Source organism: Loxodonta africana, chromosome 26, assembly GCF_030014295.1.
Source record: "Loxodonta africana isolate mLoxAfr1 chromosome 26, mLoxAfr1.hap2, whole genome shotgun sequence".
NCBI classification, from domain to species: Eukaryota; Metazoa; Chordata; class Mammalia; order Proboscidea; family Elephantidae; genus Loxodonta; species Loxodonta africana.
This window is the reverse complement of record NC_087367.1, coordinates 45,389,763-45,408,770: the sequence shown is the minus strand read 5'-3', so window position 1 is coordinate 45,408,770 and position 19,008 is coordinate 45,389,763.

Sequence of the window (19,008 nt, the reverse complement as noted above, 5' to 3'; positions counted from 1 at the left end):
AATTAATCTTAATTTGTTTTTGTGATTTCCTTATTTGAGTTGATATCAGGATGTTCTGTTCTGTGACCTTGTATTGTGTTGTTATCTGATGTTATTGATTTTCTGACCAAACAATTTCCTTTTGTATTTCTTGTAGCTTTGGTTTGGGTTTTGCAAATTCTCTAAGCTTGTGTTTATCTGTAAATATCTTAATTTCACCTTCATATTTGAGAGAGAGTTTTGCTGGATAAATGATCCTTGGCTGGCAGTTTTTCTCCTTCAGTGCTCTATATATGTCAACCCATTGCCTTCTTGACTGCATGGTTTCTGCTGAGTAGTCTGAACTTCTTCTTATTGATTCTCCTTTGTAGGAGACCTTTCTTTTATTCCTGGCTGCTTTAAAAATTTTCTCTTTATCTTTGGTTTTGGCAAGTTTGATGATAATATGTCTTGGTGATTTTCTTTTTGGATCAGTCTTATATGGGGTTCGATGAGCATCTTGGATAGATATCTTTTTGTCTTTCATGATGTCAGGGAAGTTTTCTGCCAACAGATCTTCAACTATTCTCTCTGTATTTTCTGTTCTCCCTCCTTGCTCTGGAACACCAATCAAATGCAAGTTATTCTTCTTGATAGAGTCCCACATGATTCTTAGGGTTTCTTCATTTTTTCTAATTCTTTTATCTGATTTTTCTTCAGCTATATTGGTGTCAATTGCTTTATCCTCCAACTGCCCCAGTCTGCATTCCAGTCGCTTGATTCTGCTCCTCTGACTTCCTATTGAGTTGTCTAATTCTGTAATTTTACGTTAATCTTTTGGATTTCTGAATGCTGTCTCTCTATGGATTCTTGCAGCTTATTAATTTTTCCACTATGTTCTTGAATAATCTTTTTGATTTCTTCAACTGCTTTATTAGTGTGTTCCTTGGCTTTTTGTGTAGATTGCCTGATTTCATTTATGAGGTCATCCCTAATGTCTTGAAGCATTCTGTAAATTAGTTTTTTTCTATTCTGCATCTGGCAATTCCAGGATTGTATCTTCATTTGGGAAAGATTTTGATTCTTTGATTTAGTTGTAGAAGCAATCATGGTCTGCTTCTTTATGTGGTTTGATATCGACTGTTGTCTCTGAGCAATCTATAAGATATTGTAATGGTTTATTTTATATTTGCTTACTGAGACTTATCTTGTTTTGTTTTCTTTCAATGCACGTAGATGGGCTACTAGATTGTGCTGTCTTGATTGCTGTAGGCTTTGAATCACTTATGTCCTCTTACCAGCTTGTTTGGGCTGTTACCAGAAATATAAGCCTAAGAGTCCATTCACTATTCTTGAGTAGAATCTGATTTTGGGTCACCAAGTGTGTGGGGTAGACTGTCACCTATTCACTTAGAGGAGTAGTGGTGATAGTTGTGTGCACCAGATTCTAGTAGCAGCAAGGGGTCACATTCCAGGGGGGGCAGGATGCTAACAGGCTTCCCCCAAGTGCTAGTGAGGTAGGTGTGTCTCTATTCCTAAAACACTTTGGTGGGTGACCTCTGCAGCTGTACCTTAGGTACCCAATGCATGTACCTCTACAGATTGGTAGATGTCACTATCCTCAGACCCCTATGGCAGGAGGCTAGGTGGTTTGGGTGGAGCTTCAGCCCTCAGTTCCCCGTTGTGGGTCAGTGAGGCCTCTGTTTAATAGGTAGAGATATCAGACCTGGGAAACTAGTCTTTCCAGTAATCCACTAAAACAATTACAGTCAGATCCCTATCAGAATTGCCTTTGCAGTATAACAGCCACCTTGTTCCCTGTAGGGATGAAAGCCCAAGACTGTGGATCTCAAATGCTTGGCTGGAGCTGGTTCTGTATTTTTAGTCCAATTTGGGGAAATCTGGGAAGAATTCCTGGTCCCTAGGTTTTTTGTAGCTGCTTCTCTCAAGCCAGGAGAATGGATTAGGAAAAGACAAAACAAACAAACGAAGAAAAAAAAAACGCAGAGCACTTCACTCTCTGGCTCAGGAAATTCCAATATTAATGAAGCCGCCTGGGAAGGGGAGGGGAGGGATCAGATAGATAGGAGAGAGTAGCACCCAGGAATATAGACAAAGTTACTTATCTTGCTTGGGATGACTGTTTTATCTGAGATTCCCTTCCTAAGGGGCCTGTTGACTGTGTGCGCTGGCTGGGTAGAGATTGCCCCCAAGGGTCAGGCCCACGTTGTGTGCTTGTGCTGTCTCAGAAAAAAAAAAAAAAAAAAAGAAGCCGTGGTTAATTCCTCCACTCCCAGTCCAAAGCCCAGGGCCAAGGTTCCCTGGCTGGGACGCCGCACTCCAGGCTCCAAAATCAGCCGCTGCCTCCCGGTGACTTGCCCTCCTGTCAGCCGCGTCGCTGCGCTGCCTGCATGCACTGGCTGGGCTTCCCCCGAGGTCACTTCTGGGGGCTAGGGCTGCGTCCCATGTTTGCGCCGTCTCAGGATGCCATGCTCAGCTCCCCTGCGCCCAGTCCAAAGCCTGGCGCCAAGGTTTTCTGACTGGGACTCTGGCTCCAGGCTCCAAAAAGTCTCTGCTTCCCCATGGTTGTTTGTTCTCTCGTTAGCCCCATCGCTGTGCAGCCTGGTTACGCTGGTTAAGTCTATACAGAGGTTACCCCAGGGGGCTAGGGGTTAGGGCTGTGTCCTGTGCCTGCGCCACCCCAGCAAGCCACAATCAGCCCTGCCACTCGGCACCAGGGAACCACCGGGGCTCAAGGCTGTGGGGTGGGTGGCGGGTTCCAGAAGCAGTCGCTGGTTCAGGACGCAGCTTTTTGCTCACCTGTCACTCAGGTCAACTCTTTAGATCTGTGTTTGATGGTCAGGGTTTGTAGATTGTCATGTATGTGATCGATTCACTTGTTTTTCCGAGTCTTTGTTGCAAGAGGGATCTGGGGTAGCGTCTGCCTTGTCAGCCATCTTGTCCCCCTCTCTCCCATCTTCTTTTAATGCTTCCTACGTCAATATTTTGCTCACAGAATTTTTCAGTATTGCAAGTTGAGGTCTGAATTTTTTCTTCAGTTTTTTCAGCTTGAGAAATGCCAAGCGTGTTCTTCCCTTTCAGTTTTCTAACTCCAGGTCTTTGCACCTTTCACTACAATACTTTACTTTGTCTTCTCCAGTCAACCTTTGAAATCTGTTCAGCTCTTTTACTTCATCATTTCTTCCATTCACTTTCGCTACTCTATGTTCAAAAGCAAGTTTCACAGTCTTCTGACATTCATTTTGATCTTTTCTTTCTTGCCTTTTTAATGACCTTTTGCTTTCTTCACATGTGATGTTCTTGATATCATTCTACAACTTGTCTGGTCTTCGGTCATTAGTGTTCAAGGTATCAAATCTATTCTTGACACGGTCTCCAAATTCAGATAGGATATATTCAAGTCCGTATTTTGGCTCTTGTGGATTTGTTAATTTTCTTCAGCTTCAACTTGAACTTGCATAGGAACAACTGATTTTCTGTTCCACAGTTGGCCCCGGCCTTGTTCTCACTAATAATATTGAGCTTTCCCATAGTCCCTTTCCACAGATATAGTCAATTTTATTCCTGTGTTTTCCATCTGACAAGGTCTACATGTATAAAAAAAAAAAAAAAAAAATTTTTTTTTTTTTCATGTATAGCCACTGTTAATGTTGTTGAAAAAAGATATTTACAAAGAAGGAGTCATTGATCTTGCAAAATTCTATCATCTGCTCTCTGGTGTAGTTTCTATCACCGAGGCCATATCGTCCAACTACTGATTCTTCTTCTCTGTTTCCAACTTCCACATTTCAATCACCAGTAATTACCAATGCATCTTGATTGCACACTTGATCAACTTCAGACTGTGGAAGTTGATAAAAATCTTCAATTTTCTCAACTTTGTCATTATTGTTTGTTGCATAAATTTGAATAATAGTTGTATTAATTGGTCTTCCTTGTAGGCGTATGGACATTAATCTATCATTGACAGCCTTGTACTCCAGAATAGATCTTGAAATATTCTTTTTTGGCAATGAATGTGACTCCACTCTTCTTTGTCATTCCTGGCATAGTAGATCAATCCATTTCAGCTCACTAATGCCTAGAATATTGATTTTATGCATTCCATTTCATTTATTTTATATTGTACTTCAAGTGAAAGTCTACAAATCATGTCATTCTCTCATACAAAAATTTATATACACCTTGCTATATCCTCCTAGTTGCTCTCCCCTTAATGAGACAACACACTCCTTTTCTCCACCCTGTATTCCCGTGTCCATTCAGCCAGCTTCTGTCCCCCTCTGCATTCTCATCTCCCCTCCAGACAGGAGCTGCCCACATAATCTAATGTACCTGCTTGAACAGAGAATCTCGCTCCTCACCAGTATCATTTTCAATTTTATAGTTCAGTCCAATCCATCTGAACAATTGGCTTTGGGAATGGTTCCAGTCTTGGGCTAACGGACTATCTGGGGACCATGACCTCTGGAGTCCTGCTAGTCTCAGTCAGACCATTAAGTCTGGTCTTTTTATGAGAACTTAAGGTCTGCATTCCACTGCTTTCCTGTTCCTTCAGGGATTCTCTGTTGTGTTCCCTGTCAGGGCCGTCATTGGTTGTAGCTGGGGACCATCTAGTTCTTCTGGTCTCAGGTTGATGTAGTCTCTGATTTATGTGGCCCTTTCTGTCTCTTCAGCTCATAATTACCTTCTGTCTTTGGTGTTCTTCATTCTCCTTTGCTCCAGGTGGGTTGAGAACAATTGATGCATCTTAGATGGCCACTTACTGCCTTTGAAGACCACAGACACCACTCACCAAAGTGGGGTGCAGAATGTTTTCTTAATAGATTTTATTATGTCAACTGACCTAGATATCCCCTGAAACCATGACCCCCAGACCCTGCCCCTGCTACTCTGGCCTTTAAAGTGCTCTGTTTATTCAGGAAACTTCTTTGCTTTTGGTTTAGTCCAGTTACACTGACTTCGTCAGTATTGTGTGGTGTCTTTCGTTTCACCTGAAATAGTTTTTGTCTGCTATACAGTTAGCAAATACCCCTTTCCCTCCCTCCCTCTCTACCCTTGTAACATCGAAGAATATTTTCTTCTCTGTTTAAACTATTTCTTGAGTTCTTATAATAGTGGTCTCATACAATATTTGCCCTTTTGCAACTGACTAATTTCACTCAGCATAATGCCTTCCAGATTCCTCCATGTTATGAAATGTTTCACGGATTCATCATTGTTCTTTATCAATACATAGTATTCCATTGTGTGAATATACCATAATTTATTTATTCATTCATCCATTGATGGGCACCTTGGTTGCTTCCATCTCTTTGCTATTGTAAACAGTGCTGAAATGAACATGGGTGTGCATATCTGTTCTTGTAAAGGCTATTATTTCTCTAGGATATATTCCAAGGACTGAGATTCCTGGATCATATGGTAGTTCTATTTCTAGTTTTTTAAAGAAGTGCCAAATGGATTTCCAAAGTGGTTGTACCGTTTTACTTTCCCACCAGCAGTGTATAGGTGTTAAAGTCTTCCCACAACCTCTCCTACATTTATTATTTTGTGTTTTTTGGATTAATGCCAGCCTTGTTGGGGTAAGGTGCTATCTCACTGTAGCTTTGATTTGCATTTCTCTAATGGCTGATGGTCGTGAACATTTCCTCATGTGTCTGTTAGCTGCCTGAATGTCTTCTTCGGTGAAATACCTGTTAATATCTTTTGCTCATTTTTTAATTGGGTTATTTGTCTTTTTGTTGTTGAGTTTTTGCAGTATCATGTAGATTTTAGAGATCAGACGCTGATTGGAAATGTCATAGCTAAAACTTTTTCACAGTCTGTAGGTAATCTTTTTACTCTTTTGGTGAAGTCTTTGAATGAGCATAGGTGTTTGATTTTTAGGAGCTCCCAGTTATCAAGTTTCTCTTCTGGTGTTTGTGTATTGTTAGTCATGTTTCGTATACTGTTTATGCCATGTGTTAGGGCTCCTAGCATTGTCCCTACTTTTTCTTCCATGATCTTTATCAATTTAGATTTTATATTTAGGTCTTTGATCCATTCTGAGTTAGTTTTTGTGCATGATATGAGGTATGGGTCTTGTTTCATTTTTTTTTGCAGATGGATATCCAGTTATGCCAGCACCATTTGTTAAAGAGACTGTCTTTTCCCCATTTAACTGACTTTGGGCCTTTGTCAAATATCACTTGCTTATATGTGGATGGATTTATGTCTGGATTCTAAATTCTGTTCCATTGGTTTATATATCTATTGTACCAGTACCAGGCTGTTTTGACTACTGTGGCGGCATAACATGTTCTAAAATCAGGTAGTGTGAGGCTTCCCACTTTGTTCTTCCTTTTTAGTAATGCTTTACTTATCTGGGGCCACTTTTCCTTCCATATGAAGTTGTTGATTTGTTTCTCCATCTTATTAAAAAATGTTGTTGGAATTTGGATCAGAATCTATAGATTGCTTTTGGTAGAATAGACGTTTTTTCAATGTTTGAGTCTTCCTATCCATGAGCAAGGTATGTTTTTCCACTTATGTAGGTCTCTTTTGGTTTCTTGCAGTAGTGCCTTTGTTATAAGAGGGATCACTGGAATATCTGACCACTCTGCCATCTTGGCCCTGCCTCCTCCATTTCATTTTTGAGGACTTCCAATTTTCCTAGGATCATACTTTGTACATTCCATATTCCAATTATTAATGGATGTTTGCAGCTGTTTCTTCTCATTTTGAGTTGTGCTGCATCAGTAAATGAAGATCCTGAAAGTTTTACTCCATCCACATCATTAAGATCAACTCTACTTTGAGGAGGCAGTTCTTTCCCAGCCGAATTTTGAGTGCCTTCCAACTTGAGGGTCTTATCTTCCTGCCCTATATCAGATAATGTTGTGATTCTATCCATAAGGTTTTCACTGGCCAATTTCTTCAGAAGTAGAGCACCAGGTTCTTCCTAGCATGTCTTAAACTGGAAGCTCTGCTGAAACCTGTCCAGTGGCATAGCTTCCACCATCACAGCAACACACCAAGCCACCAGATTATGACAAACTGGCAGACACATTAGTGTAATTAGAAATTAGCAAATACACACACATCTGAAAAAAATTTATTAAGAAATTTTCTACAAAAAAACCCACCTGAATCATACCTTAAAAGTATTTCAAAATAAATGATAATGAAAGCACTATATTTCACAACCTGAGGTTTGTAAGTAAAAGTACACTCTGAGGAAAAGTTGTCACCTTAAATGCATTTACTAGAAAGGATGAATGAAAAAGAATTAAGTTCTAAATTCAATAAGCTGAAAGAAATAGTAACATAAACCCAAAGATAATAGAATGAAGACGTTAAAGTCAACAAATGCAGAAACTAATAAAAAAGAAAAGCTTTACAAAAAGAAATGATGAATAAAACAAAAAATTAGGTGTTTGAAAAAACATAAATAAAATACAAATCTTTGGCAAATGTGATAAGGAGGAAAAGTGAGAATAGAGTTAAAAACAATTTTAAGAACAAGAAATGGGACATAATTGGTGGAAAGGAATGTTTTTTAATTGTGAAAGAATTTTAACTATGGCATGTACCTGTCGATGTGAAAATCTGAATCTATGGGTGAGTTTCTTGGAAAATATATTTGGAAAATGGTTACACAAACATATATAATTATCAAAACTCATCAAATGAAACATCTTAGAGCTGTGCATCTTATTACATATGAATTATACCTTAATTTAAAAAACATAAATAATAAAAATTTTATTATCTTTCAAAGATTTGCCTCTATAAAAAGCTCTAGGATCATACGCTATGCAGACAAAATTTACAAACAATCAAAGAACAAATGACAATAACAAGAACCTAAAAATTTATAGAACATTTTTCAACTAGTTTTATGAGACTAACACAACCCTGAAACCAAAAAAGGCAAATATAATACAATAAAATAAGACTATAAAGTAACTGTACTTATAAACTTAGACCTATTTTTTTTCAAATATTAGAACATCAAATTCTGGATTATCTTAAAAGAATAATACATCATGAGCAGAAATACACAGTTGATTCAACATTAACCCACTGCTGTCAAATGGATTCTGACTCATAGCGACCCTATACGACAGAGCAGAACTGCCCCATAGGATTTCCAAGAAGTGGCTGGTGGATTTGAACTGTCAACCTTTTGGTTAGCAGCCAAGCCCTTAACCACTGTGCCACATTCAACATTAGATAATTTAAAAATACTCTATATTTTAAAAAGAAAGAACTGATCATCTCAACGCAAAAGCATTTTAAAAAATTCAAAATCTGTTTTTGATGGAAACTTTATCATATTTTTGTTGTCATCAGGTGCCATCAAGTCATAGCAACCTCATGTACAACAGAATGAAACACTGACCTGTCCCATGCAATCCTCACAATCATTGTTATGCTTGAGCTCTTTGTTGCAGCCACTGTGTCAATCCGTCTCGTTGAGGGTGTTCCTCTTTTTTGCTGACCTTCTGCTTTACCAAGCATGGTGTCCTTCTCCAGGGACTGGCCACTTCTGATAACATGTCCAAAGTATGTGAGACATAGTTTTGCCATCCTCACTTCTAAGGAACTTTCTGGTTGAACTTCTTCCAAGACCCATTCGTCTGTTCTTTTGGCAATATTCTTTGCTAACACCATAATTCAAAGGTGTCAACTCTTCTTCAGTCTTCCTTATTCATTGTTCAGCTTTCTCATGCATATGAGGTGATTGAAAATACCATGGCTTGGGTCAGGGGCACCTTAGTCCTCAAAGTGACATCTTTGTTTTTTTTTTTTTTAACACTTTCAAGAGGTCTTTTGCAGCAGATTTGCCCAATGCAATGCATCTTTTGATTTCTTGACTGCTGCTTCCATAGACATTATCGTATCAGAAATGCTTAAATTACAAAAGGCATCTCTCAGAAAGATACAAAAAATATCACAGTAAGTGGATACAAACTGGAAGTATTCCCATTAATAACAAGAACAAGGCAAGGATACAAGTTATAATTGCTAATATTGAAGATTGTCCTGGAGGCTTTTGCCAAGAGGGAAAAAAGAAATAATATATAAACCCAGACCAAAAATAACATAAAATTGTCTATTATTTGTTGGCAATATATTTATATACACAGAAAATTCCATCAAACCAACTTATAAATTGTCAGAACAAATAAAAGAATATAGCAAGGGAGCCTAATATCAAACAACAAACAAAAGTCAGTGATTTTCCTTTTATACCAACAGAAATAATTTTAATACTGTAATAGAAAATTCCTGTTCATTTATTTCAAAAATCTACAAAACATCCATTTCTAGGTTCATAATGTATTAATATAATCGTGATAACAGTTTGGAATTGTAAAAGACCTATATGAAACAAACTATAAATTTTTAGAGACAGGCATAAAAAATAATTAATTATAATGGGAAAATATACTGTGATACTGGATGAGATGACTCAATTTATAAACATATCAATTCTTCAAAATGTAATTAAAATCATAATAAAAATTTTAAAGAAATTTTATGTGATTCCAGAATTCATCTGGAAGAGAAAATGTGCAAAAATAAAGTGATTTGAATGGGAGAGAAAAAAGCGGGGGGGGGGGGAATAACATGTCCTATATGTGAGTAAGAATCGGCTTGGTGACAATAGGTTTGGTTTTGTGCCTGGACAGGAGCTGCTTCTGTCCTGAGCTCCTCAGCTTAGCAGAGCTGGCAGATTATCTTTTCCCCCAGTTGTTAATTTATTCCTTCTCCAAGGCTCAGAGAATGGCTCAGGACACACAGCAGGGCCTATCTCAGGCCCTGGAAAATTGACAGCCACTGAAGCCAGCTCAGGGGCTGGGGGCATGGTAAAATAAGTGCAAGTACTCAGCTTTTGCTGAGAGTGCTGTTCTTCTCTGGTCCCCCAGGTGTGAGTAGACTGTGCAGTTTTGGTCTTAGTTTATAATATAACAAAGAAGAAGTCCTGCTGACACAATGGTTAAGTACTCAGCTGCTAGCCAGAAGATCAGGGATTTAAACCCACCAGCTGCACCACTGGAGAAAAAACCTGGTGATCTGCTCTGGTAAAGATTACAACCCAGAAAAAACTATGGGGCAGTTCTACTTTGTCACATGGGGCCACTATGAGTTGAAATTGAGTCTACTCCACACAACACATAAAAACAAAGAAACAGAAAGGTTGAAAGTAAAAAGAAGAAAAATATCATGTTAACATACCTCTATTTGTAACTGAGGGAGCCCTGGTGGCACACTGGTTCATAGCTTAGCTGTTTACCAAAACATCAGCAGTTCAAATCCACCAGCTGCTCCTTGGAAACCCTATAGGGGCAGTTCTACTCTGTCCTATAGGGTCACTATGATTTGAAATCAACTCAAGAGCAAAGGGTTAGTTTTGTTTTGTTTTGTTTTTTGTATTTGTAACTGGTACAGCAAATAGACTAAAGTCAGCAAGATTTTTTAGGCTACTTGAGCAATACAACAAACTTGATGTAATGGACATATTTGTTGTACCCAAGAACTGCAGGGCACACATTCTTTTCAAGCACACATGGTCCATCTACAAAAATTTACTGCAAACCTATAAAAAAAAACTTTAAACAAATATCAAAGGAATAAAAACATACAGAGCACATTCTGTAACTACTATACAATTATGCTTCCCCAAGTGTCTGTCAGTTGGTCATACTGTGGGGGCCTGCATGTTGTTGCAATGCTGGAAACTGTGCCACTGGTATTCAAATACCAACAGGGTCACCCATGACAGTCATGTTTCAGCTGAGCTTCCAGACTAAGACAGACTAGGAAGAAGGAACTGGTAATCTACTTCTGAAAAGTATTAGCCAGTGAAAACATTAGGAATAGCAGTGGAACATTGTCTAATACAGTGCCAGAAGATGAGTCCCTCAGATTGGAAGACACTCAAAAGACGACTGGGGAAGAGCTACCTCCTCAAAGTAGTGTTGACCTTAATGTCATGGATGGAGTCAAGCTTTCAGGACCTTCATTTGCTGATGTGGCATGACTCAAAATAAGAAGCAGCAGCTGCAAGCATCCACTGATAATCAGAAAGTGTAATGTATGAAGTATGAATCTAGGAAAATTGGAAATCATCAAAAATGAAGAGAAGCACATAAACATCAATATCCTAGGCATTAGTGAGCTGAAATGGACTGGTGCTGGCCGTTTTGAATTGGACAATCAAATGGCCTACTATGCCGAGAATGACAACTTGAAGAGGAAAGGTGTTGCATTCATTGTCAAAAAGAACATTTCAGGATCTACTCTGAAGTATAATGCTGTCAGTGATTGGATAATATCCATATGCCTACAAGGAAGACCATTTAATACAACTATTATTCAAATTAAAAAAAAAAAAAACACCAACCACTAAGGCCAAAGATGAAGAAATTCGAGATTTTTATCAACTTCTTGCAGTTTGAAATTGATCGAACATTCAATCAGGATGCATTCATAAATACTGGTGATTGGAATGTGAAAACTGGAAACAAAGAAGACAGATTGGTAGTTGGAAAATATGGCCTTAGAGATAGAAACGATGCTGGAGATCCCATGATAGAATTTGAAAGACCAACAACTTCATTGCAAATACCTTTTTTCAACGACAAAAATGGCAACTTTTCTCAAAAACATATATGGCGATTGTACATATGGGGATCGCTAGATGGAATATACAGAATCAAATCAACTATATCTGTGGAAAGAGACAATGGAAATTTCAAAATTCTCAGTCAGAACTAGACCAGGGGCTGACTGTGGAACAGACCATCAGTTGCTCATATGCAAGTTCAAGTTGAAGCTGAAGAATGAAAAAGCCCATGGATTGGGGAAGTCAACACAACTGGACTAAACCAAGAGCTAAGAAGTTCTCTGAATACAACCAATACTTCGAGGGACAGAGTAGCAGGGATAGGGGTCTGGGGACCATGGTTTCAGGGGACATCTATATTAATTGGCATAAAAAGTTTATTAAGAAAATGTTCTGCATCCCCCTTTGGTGAGTGGCATTTGGAGTCTTAAAAGCAAGCAAGCAGCCATCTAAGATGCATCAATTGTTCTCAACCCACCTGGAGCAAAGGAGAATGAAGAACACCAAAGACACAAGGAAAATATGAGCCCAAGAGACAGAAAGGGCCACAAAAACCAGAGACTACATCAGCCTGAGACCAGAAGGACTAGATGATGCCTGGATACTACCAATGACAGCCCTGACAGGGAACACAACAGACAGTTCCTGAAGGAACAGGAGAAAATGGGATGTAGATCTCAAATTCTAGTAAAAAGACCAGATTTAATGGTCCGACTGGAGGGACCCCAGAAGACATGGCCCCTGGACTCTCTGTTAGCCTAAAACTAAAACCATTCCCCAGTCCAACTCTTCAGACAAAGATTAGACTGGAATATAAGACATAAAATGATACTCATGAGGAGTGTGCTTCTTAGCTCAAGTAGATACATGAGACTAAATGGGCAGCTCCTGTCTGGAGGCGAGATGAGAAGGCAGAAAGCCACAGGAGCTGGTTGAATGGACACAGGAAATCTGGGGTGGAAAGGAAGAGTGTGCTATCACATTACAGGAAGAACAACTAGGGTCACATAGCAATGTGTGTATAAATTTTTGTATGAGAAACTAAATTGAACTGTAAGCTTTCACTTAAAACACAATAAAAAAAAGGAGAAAAAGTCCACGAGAGCCAAAGTATAATCTTGAGCATATTCCACCTGAATTTACAAACAATCTCAAGAATAGATTTGACACGTTGAACACTAATGACCAAAGATCAGATCAGTTGTGGAATGACATCAAGGACATCATACGTGAAGAAAGCAAGTAGTCATTAAAAGACAGGAAAGAAAGAAAAGACCAAAATGGATGTCAGGAAAGACTCTGAAACTTGCTCTTGAACATTGAATAGCTAAAGCAAATGGAAGAAATTATGAAGTACAAGATCTGAACAGAAAATTTCAAAGGGTGCCTCAAGAAGAGAAAGTAAAGTATTACAATGAGATGTGCAAAGACCTGGAGTTAGAAAACCAAAATGGAAGAACATGCTCAGCACTTCTCAAGCTGAAAGAACTGAAGAAAAAATTCAAGGCTTGAGTTGCAATATTGAAGGATTCCATGGGCAAAATATTAAGCAATGCAAGAAGCATCAAAAGAAGATGGAAGGAATACACAGAGTCACTATACGAAAAAGAATTGGTTGACATTCAACCATTTCAGGAGATAGCATATGATTATGAACCAATGGTATTAAAGGAAGAGATCCAAGCTGCACTGAAGGTATCGGTGGAAAACAAGGCTCCAGGAATTGATGGAATACAAATTGAGATGTTTCAACAAAAGGATACAGTGCTGTAAGTGCCCACTCATCTATGCCAAGAAATTAGGAAGACAGCTACCTGGCCAACTGACCAAAAGAGATTCATATTTGTACCTATTCCAAAGAAAGGTGATCCAACAGAATGCGGTAATTATTGAACAATATCATTAAAATCACCAACCAAATCTGTTGCCATTGAGTCAATTCCAACTCATAGTGACCCTATAGGACAGAGTAGAACTGCCCCATGGGGTTTCCAAGGAGTGCCCTGTGGATTCAATCTGTTGACCTTTTGGTTAGCAGCCACAGATCTTAACCACCAGGTTTTCCATTAATATCACAGGAAGTAAAATTTTGCCGAAGATTACTCAAAAGCAGCTATAGCAGCACATGGACAGTAAACTGCCAGAAATTCAAGCTGGATTCAGAAGAGGATGTAGAGCCAGGGATATCATTGCTGATGTCAGATGGATCTTGGGTGAAAACAGAATACCAGAAAGACCTTTACCTGTGTTTTATTGACTATGCGAAGACATTCGACTCTGTGGATCAAGACAAAATTATGGATAACATTATGAAGAATGGGAAATCCAGAACACTTCATTGTAGTCACAGGCAGTCATTTGAACGGAACAAGGTGATACTGCATGGTTTAAAGTCAGGAAAGGTGTATGTTATGGCTGTACTCTCTCACCATATTTATTCAATCTGTATGCTGAGCAAATAATCTGAGAAGCTGGACTACATGAAGAAGAACGAGCATCAGGATTGGAGTGTGTTGTGTAGATGACGCCACCTTGCTTGCTGAAAGTGAAGAGAACTTGAAGCACTTACTGAGGAAGATCAAAGACCACAGCCTTCAGTATGGATTACAACATAAAGAAAACAAAAATCCTTACAACTGGACCAATAAGCAACATCATGCTAAACGGAGAAAATATTGAAGCTGTCAATGACTTCACTTTACTTGAATCCACAATCAGCACTCATGGAAGCAGCATTCAAGAAATCAAAAAGATGCATTGCATTGGGCAAATCTGCTGCAAAAGACCTCTCTTAAAGTGTTAAAAAAAAAAAAAATGTCACCTTGAAGACAAAGGTGCACCTGACCCAAGCCATGGCCTCATATGCATGTGAAAGCTGGACAATGAACAAGGAAAATCAAAGAATTGGTGCCTTTAAGTTATGGTTTTGGCAAAGAATATTGGATATACTATGGACTGCCAAAAGAATGAACAAATCTGTCTCGGAAGAAGTACAGCCAGAATGCTCCTTAGAAGCAAGGATGGCGAAACTAAGTCTCACATACTTTGGACATGTTATCAGGAGGGACCAGTCCCTGGAGAAGGACATCATGCTTGGTAAAGTAAAGGGTCAGTGAAAAAGAGGAAGACTTTCCATGAGATGGACTGACACAGTAGCTGCAACAATGATTGTGAGGATTGCACTGGATCGGTCAGTGTTTGCACATAGGGTCGATTCATGGTGATGAATTGAAACTGACTCAATGGCACCTAATAACAACAGCAATGCAGTTCTGCTAGTTATGCTAGAATATAACGACGAGATAACTAGAAATTTTTTATGTATTTGGAAATTAATGAACACATTCCTAAATAACCAATGTGTTAAATAATCATAATGGAGATTAGAAAATAGTTTGAACTAAAAATAATAAAAACAGTAAAGAGCAAAACTCATGGGATGCAGCCAAAGCAAGATTTAGAAGAAATATAGAGTGCAATGCATTGATTAGAAAAGAAGAAAGACTGAAAATTAACAAAGGTATTGAACGTAGAAAAACTGTGAAATAAATAAATATGGGAGCCAGTGTGAGGAAAAGTGGGGCCCAACTGAGATAGAGCCAAAGGGGAAGGGAAAGGAGGCACAAAGAGAGTGGGTCTGTGGAACTTGAGGTTGATTGAATGAGCGGGGAGAGGATTTTCACAGTAATCCCAACAACACTACATACTCAGTTCCACATTCATGTTCTTAGAAGACTCTGATCAAAATCATTAACTTTACAATGTACAACTTGTACCTTTGCATGGAGTCAAATTTCCCATTTTATACTTGTTCCTTGGCTCCAGCTGTGTGGTCTTGATGGCCCTACACACATTCCTTCTACCAGGGGATCAAAAACTTTCTCATCGCCATCACTGCTACTGCTACCACCACCACCACCCTCACCCGCCTCCACTCCTAGAACCTGCTCCCCTGTTTCATCAACATTGTCACCTCTACTATCACCATTAACCATTACCACTATTATTTCTACAAATCACCCCTCCACCACCCTCACCACCCTCAGGACCACTAGCACCATCATGACACCACCACCATTACCATCATCACCAAAATGCCCATCGTCACTACCATCTGTTGAATGCTTGATGGGGAGCACTTTCCAAACATTGCCTCATTTAGCTTTTCTCTGCTATTTCGTCTATTCTCAAAGTCTCTACCTTGTCTTGGTCCAGATCCGTGACGGGAAGCCTCTGCATGTCCCTTGCCGCCAAGAGTAAGAAACCTCCAAAATTATTTAGCTCCTCTTCCCCTTATATATGACAAGTTGCCTATTTGATTAGATTGAAATGCAAAACAACTGCTCTCACTGGTTTCTTTACAAATCAACACACCCAAAAGAACCAGAGCCAGCCATTCTTTATATTTCAATTAGTAACAATCATTAACTCATCACACATTTTGAGCCGGAGTCTTGCCCAAAGAATAAATTGTTTTTAACCAGTTAATAAAAGGCTTTCTTGACCTACCTGGCTCCCGCTGTGAAGGGCCCATCTCAATGCCTTTGGTAAAGAAGGAAACACTCCTGAGTGCCCTTGTGAGGGTGGAAGGGATTTCCACAGTCTTCATGGAGGCTGAATCAAGGGCCCTAGGGAAAACCAACAAAACCCACTGCCACGGAGTCCATCCCAACTCATAGCGACTCTATGGGGCAGAGTAGAACTGCCCCACAGAGTTTCCAAGGCTGTGCATCTTTATGGTAGCAGACTGCCACATTTTTCGCCCTTGGACCAGCTGGTGGTTTCAAACCACTGACATTTCAAGTGCTTAATCACTGCACCACCAGGGCTTCATGGGGAAAACCAGTGGGAGGGAATTTCAGAGCTCTCCACCTTTTTTTTCCACCTTAGCCGTTCAGATGCTGTTTCCAGGAACTGGGTCAGTTCCTTCAAGTCCTGTTTACACTGGAATTCACATTCACATGGGATAATGTGGTTATGTGAAGTTAGGTAGACTGGCTGCAAGCTAATGTGTTGTTATAGCATGGCCTTGGCCCTCCCCTCCCTCCATAGGTTATCACTCTGATTTGTGTATTATGTCTTCTGTTATGCAACTTGATCTTTTCACATTCTGCTATGCATTGGTAATCTTTCCATTTCAGTGGTCTTATCAAACTTTTAAATTTCAACCAATCAGGTGGGAGTATAGTAGTATCTCATTGTGGCGATTACTAATGAGTTTGAACACTTTTTTGTCTGTTTATTGTTCATTTGGATATCCTTTTTTAAGTGCTCATTCACTGCTTTTGCTTATTTTTCTGTTATTTGTCTGCCTTATGTTGTCGTTGTTAGTTGTTGTTGAGTTGGCTCTGACTCATAGCAACCTTATCTATGTTGCTACTGTTAGGTGCCCTCGAGTCAGTTCCGACTCATAAGGACCCTATAGTACAGCAGAAGAAAATGTTGCCTGGTCCTGTGCTATCTTCATGATCATTGCTGTGTTTGAGACCATTGTTCCGACCACTGTGTCAATTCATCTTACCAAGAGCCTCCCTCACCTTTGCCAACCCTCCACTTTACCAAACATGATGTCCTTTTCTAGCAATTGGTCTTTCCTGACTATATGTCCAAAGTAACTGAACCGAACTCTTGTCATACCAGCTTCTAAGGAGCATTCGGTTGCATATCTTCTGTTAAAAGAAACTGAACCAATAATAAAATTAATCTATTAAAAAAAAAATCTATTAGATGAGGTTTATTTGGACAGAAGATTTGAGATTTGGGTACCACCAAACCACATGTGGAAACGTATTCCACTGAGTATCAGCAGTGATTGGCTTATATTGACAAAATGAGGAAGCAAAAGAAGCTTATTTCTAATGGACTTATACAATATACTATTGAAATGTTAAATTGGTAAATGTTGTGTTATATACACTTTTACAAAATTTTTTTTAAAAAGCCTATTGTACATTTTGATTGGGAATACATGAATCTAGAGATTGAATTCCAGAGAAAGGACACCCTTTTCATGTGAGTTTTCTAGTCAGTGAACATGGTGTAGCCTTCCATTCCTTTTTATCATTTTCTCTAGATAGATCTTGCACATCTTTTGCTAGATTTTTTCCTAGGTGCTTGATATTTGTCCATGTTATTGTAAGTGTATCATCTTTTAAAATTTAATTTTCTGACTGTTGCTAGTATATAGAAATATAATTAATTTCTCAACGATAGCTTTATTGAGGTGTAATTTATATACCAAAAAATTTTACTCATATAAGGTATATGATTTGATGATATTTAGTCTAAGCAACGAAAGGGAAGGGGATCCCTTGCCCTGGAGTCATCAAGCATTTGGAGGGGGAAGAAACGAGAACATCTGGTGTATCTTATGTCCCACCAAGGGTCACAAGACTTGATAGCCCCATTCTAGTCCCACCAGTCTATGATTCTAGGGCCTCCCTGGGCCTTAGCCACAGGCTACTGCTTCTCTGGGCTGGCTCAGGCAAGGGCAAGTACACCCTGATGCTAAGCTGAAATTGACCTCCCTATACAGGGCTCACGAGAACAGAGCTCAAGCCCCCCGGGGCCACAGAGAGCCAATCCACTTCTCCGCCAGGAGCCAGCCACGGGCACTCCAGAGGAACTCACACAGCAGCTTAAAGGAGAGCATGGGTTAGGTCCCAAGTATCCCTTGTGGCCAGCAAATGTGAAAATATTCTCATTACCAGCACTTTGGGTTGCTGGGCCTGCAGCTGAGGCCCTGTCACTTTGGGAGAGGGATGGAGATGAGATCTTTCTCTGCACTATCCCACCAGGCCTGGCCCCACCTCCTCAGGAAGCCTTACTGACATGCCTGTCCAGGCACCTGGTCTACCTCTCAGGCAAAGCCTGGCAAGTGTCTCTCTCACACCTTATCTCTTTTGTGTTGTAGCAATAAAACCTTCGATAATGTGCATGTAGTGTTTTGTGGCTCACCAAGGCCTTCCCCATCATTTGGCTCCTGGACTGCCAGGGCCCAGTGCCTGGCCCTAGCTTTGTTTGACATCAGTTTTGCTTGAAGATTCGGGAGGAAGGAAAAGTTGAGTAATGTCACATTTTTATGTTAAACACAGAATGAATATGAAGTAAAAGGCAAATGTTCTTGCACTTAGATAAAGAGGAGACTGAGAATTTCTCACATGTTGCCTGATTAGGGTCCGTGCCCTGGAGCAGTCGAGCAGACAGAGACAGAAAGTTTACTTAGAAGGTGACGGGAAGTCTGGCAGCAATGCAGGCTGTCTTTATGGAGTCCCAAAAGGCAATTTCACATTAACCCAAACAGAGCTTATATATTGCTGTTGCAAGGGGTACGAAGCCCGTAGTCCGCAGATGGCATGGCCAAGTGAGTTATTCATTACAAGAGACTCTACCAGACTAAAGAGATACATGCT